The following is a 4,605-nucleotide window of genomic DNA, read 5'->3' on the forward strand; positions in this document are numbered from 1 at the left end:
GCACGATGTTACCTTTAACAAGACTACACTTTAGCATCCACAACAGCATTAATGTCAGCCCTCTTTACTTCATGCTTACAAACTGAAATACAGTAAAATTACTTCACAAGTAAACATAGCAAGGCGTCTTTACAAAAAAAGCTGTCGTTTGTGCTTAGCCGAAAAAAAAAGACAAATCGTTTTCACACTGCATTTCATGCTTTATTTTGACATCCTCACACACGTGGCTCCACCTGTATTGCAGTTGCTGCTTTTATGACCGAAACCATTTGCTCTGTCGGTGGTAGGCCGAGCATCATCTAAAAAAGCAGACAGGTCCGCTTTGTCTTTGGGGCATACTGGATGTTGAAGGTCCAGTAGACCGCCAAAAGCAAAGCGAACCCGTCCACTATGTCCATAGCCGTCAGCTGGAGCTCTTCGAAGTGCACGGTCATGGCTCCAGATTTCTCCGCAGTTTGGCCCGAGAACAAGATCCTGGGGTAAAGGGAAGTCTCTCCTGGCTCCTGCATAAAAAGCACACAAATGCAAGTACCAGAAGAAACACAAGTAACAGTATTTTGCTCTTCCTTCCTCAGTGGACAAACCACTGTACAAAGCGATTCTCAGGAAAACGAATCGCTAGTTAGTAGTCTATACACTTAAAGCTAACAATTTAGTGACTACGCTAACGATTCATCAATGTAACATTCACAATTGTCTACTGATGAGGCAAAATGCTCCCTTTAGCAAATTTGAATTGCTGTGATAGTGATTGCTGAGCCTGATTCACAAGTACTACACTGGATTTCACTTACTCAACATACAGAAGAAAAATATGCATACCAGCTTTGAGAGCAAGGCCTCTGGCTTTTCTTTCACCAGCAGTGCAACTGAAAAGCCATCTGAGAAGAACGAGAGCACGGATTAATTTAAAGCATCGGGGTCCTGATCCCCTATTCAAATTTTAAACCAACAAGGTCCTCCTCCTCTTTTTTTCCAACCAACCACTTTCAGAAAAAGCAGCCAGACCAACAAGAGAACCTGCATGGGATCAGTGAACAGTAACAAGGCCGAATCATGGAGAGTAACAAGAGGCAAGCAGAAAATAAATGCCGCACAACCGCATTCCTAATCCCCATCAATCTTGAAGCTGCACATCGAATCTTACTCGTGACCAAATAAGTTTGTTAAAAAATACTGCAGTGTTTGGCAGTTTGAAAAAGCTACAGCATTAATGCACTGCAGTGGAAGCGACACATTTTTAATCAAGCTTAAATTGGTTACGCAGTTATGTTATGTCTCTAATGACATTTATAATAAAACACAACTAAGGTCAGTCGATGCTAGAAAGCAAAAGTGCATGCAAATGACACCATGATGGCTAAAAGACACAATTTTATTTGCCAGATGACTATGGCAAAGTGACCAAAGATGAAGTGTTTATTACTTACAGCTGTCGGCCGCATCAGGCATCTTTGCTCTCTTTCTGCTTCCGAACGCCAGGCGATCACAATATGTTGTTGAACAGCACTATTGTAGAATAGCCCTGGAAACATCCACGGGAAACACCTTTACGTCGTAGCGCCTGTAATAAGTAAAAAAACGTTCACTATAATGCTAAATGCACGCTGCTTACTAAATACAGCACCTAGCAACAGTTTTACCACATGTCCTCGTGAAAATATTCAGCCTAAAGTTCTATAGCCTGTCAACACTCGCTATGAAACAAAACGTACTGCAGTATTCATTTTTCAATACTACGTTTTACGGTAGCCGTTACTTGGCTCTTTCTTGAGAAAACAGTACGGAATTTCACCGAAAATGGGCTTCACTCTTATTGCAGTCGCGCAAGGTAATAAGAAAAAAGTCCAATAGACAAAGCAACACGCCAGCGGTTCCGTGAAATTTTGTTGTGGCTACTGTAGCCACATAAACAATTAATCGCGATGAAATTTCCTGCCGACAACGTTTTATTAGCGTTAAGTATTGTTTTCTAACAACACGGGACCAGAGGCTACAAGGCAACGCACTACACAATGGGTTCGGAACGCACAAACGTTCACGTTCTTTTTTTTTTTTTTTTGCAAGACATCTATGCCAACTTGGAGGTTGAATTGAAACCTTGTGACCTTTGACTGCGTTATATTTTAAGGGGTAACCAAATAAAGCGACGCTACCAACCTAACTGATTGGGTAATAAACTGGTTACGGTGTTGTTGTCGCCGTCGCTCACTTCTGCCTCGTCAGACGCGCCAGATGGGAACGGAACCGACGGATAAGCCCAGCGGCAGTGTAATTACCTTGTCGCTCGACAATATATTTACGTTGCTCAAGAAGATAATGAAACGAAAGCCTAATTTATAGCTAGCGCTGGACACATGTAAGATTAGTACACGCGATTCGCATGCGACTGATCGTTACGATTGATCGTTAGGGCCTGTTTTGGGTCGTTCGCTGGTCCGAGGAGGCTCACGACGTGCGACTGGCAAGCCAGATGCAGTCGTGCCATCATTGCGATCGAGAGTCCGCTGAGCCCCAACCGCCCGCAACAGGCTTGCGTTGCTCGGGTCGGCTCGGGTGTTGGGAACCTTAGGCTTAGCATTCTGGCGGACATTTGATCGCCGCTATCTGTGCAACTGCGGATGACAATCCGTAACACAACTTTTCACCACACTATCATCCTTTTTCTCGCATGTGAAACTTTATTTGGGCTATAACGGCCGTTTGAGCGATCGGTGACCAAGACATCTGCGTAGCCTGTTTGGATGCTTCCGCGCAGGTATCGCCATCTCTCGACCGCTCGGCGCACCGCGCGCCGCGGCATACACGGCTGGTCAGCGCAGGCTGGCATAGCGGCAGATATCTGATCGCCGCTTTTAAAATAAGCCCTGACAACAATCCCTAGCACAATTTTTCACCACATTAACACCTACTTTTTCGCATGTGGAACTTCTTCTTAGCGAACAGATTGATTCGGGAGAGCAGCGACGAGCGGTTGCTACCGTGGTCTGCGCCGGTTCGAGCCGCTGAGTGTGTCGAGCTGGCAGGCGCGGCCGGCGTGAGCGCGGACTGTTCCCGAAGGCAGAAAACGCTTCAAGATTGCTTGCTTTATCAATTTCTTGCGAAAAAACGCGCGGAATCTGCAAATTCAGCTCAGCGATCGTCGTAGTTGACCATAGAGCAAAAACAGTGGGCGGTGCGACGCCGACGACACATCGCATGCGCGCATCGGGCCATGTGTCTCAAATTCACGCGTACGGCTACTCGTGGCGACAGTCGTAACGATCAGTCGCATGCGAATCGCGTGTACCAATCGTACATGTGTCCAGTGCCTAAAGAAGCCAGCTTAATAAATCCGCAACTCTTATACTGCACACGAGTCTTGTTTCAACGCATGCTGAACGTCGTGAACCCGCGATGGAAGCACGGCCGCTTGTTCGAAAAACACAAAGCCGGAAAAAGGATAGCTAGAACTGGTGTCACACAAATGAAAGCACATGTATGTGACCACTTAATGCTTCGCAAGAACCAACAAGGCTAAGCAGCACTCACGAGCGCCAGTTGTTATAAATAAAGCTGAAGTTTTGGCGGGAACGAGCGCGAGCTCGATCCCGTACTGCGCAAGAAAAACTGAAATGGTGACTTACGTTTTCAGCGGCGGCCGCAGCAGCCAAACGATGTTATTCCACCAGTCAGGTATACTTCAAACACAGCCACCGACACCAAAACGCACCTCACAGACACGTACAGGAGTACTACGGCGGTTTCAATGCCACAAAAGAGACGGAGACATCGGAGAGACGCGTCCGTACGCCAGCCCCGCCGCGATGAAAAGACCGCGCAAAGGTACAACGCTCAAGTAGTCCGACGGACACCGTTGCGTTAGAACACACAAATGACCCATTCCTAGAGGACGTGTAACACTACCTCGTACGCTCTTTTGAATACGCTGCACTTTATTTTAAGTACGCTTTATTTCATGGCCCGGCGCTGTGGCTGTTTAGGTAACTACTTTTTCATACGATTTCAAAGAGTTCGCGTCCGCCATAGAGGTGTCTGCCTTTTTGCACACCTGAAAGCGTGCAGCTGAAGTTGGTAGAGTCGATATACTGTTCTATTCTCTCTCGCGGAGGATATACGAACTCCATCGATGCGAGACAGAGTCGGTATGCTGTTCTATTCTCTCCCGCGAAAGGGGTACAACCGCCGCTTAGCTCCATCAAGAGCGGGGAGAGTTCGCCAGCAGTTTTATTCTGGTTTCCTAGTAGAGTGAACACGCCATCTAACGCCACGCGTGGTGCGGACGGTGTCAAACGACCCTGGCAGGAATAGGAACGCTGTTTGATTCTTCAACTACTCCCCACATTTCTTAGAGTGCTCTTTGTCTAACTGAACAGCCTTGTTCCCCCGCAAGACGTCGGCGCACTGAACGATTTCTTCATCGTTACCGTCGCCTTTTGTCATCGGTGTTAAAGAACGCGTGGCAATAATTTCGCACAATAAAGACCTCAATTAGTAATAAATTTGAATTCGAATCTACAAAACATCGTCTTATGGTGCCAAAACAACTGTTTGCGGGTATAGTCCTACAAAAACAAACTTTTTAAGTTTTCATACACATAACAA

General features: G+C 46.4%; 1 long non-coding RNA gene across 1 annotated transcript; it reads right to left on the reverse strand.

Annotated features, from left to right (window-relative positions):
* Positions 1 to 232: 232 nt before the first annotated feature.
* LOC144165024 (uncharacterized) lies at positions 233 to 3,781 on the reverse strand. The gene is made up of 4 exons (XR_013321314.1): positions 3,627 to 3,781; positions 1,431 to 1,564; positions 823 to 881; positions 233 to 503 (listed from the first exon to the last, which is right to left on the reverse strand). It is a non-coding gene; the product is annotated as an uncharacterized LOC144165024 (long non-coding RNA).
* Positions 3,782 to 4,605: the final 824 nt, after the last annotated feature.

The sequence above is a fragment of the Haemaphysalis longicornis genome, unplaced genomic scaffold (genome assembly GCF_048455015.1).
Source record: "Haemaphysalis longicornis isolate Haplotype H1 unplaced genomic scaffold, Haemaphysalis longicornis Haplotype H1 scaffold_14, whole genome shotgun sequence".
NCBI lineage: Eukaryota > Metazoa > Arthropoda > Arachnida > Ixodida > Ixodidae > Haemaphysalis > Haemaphysalis longicornis.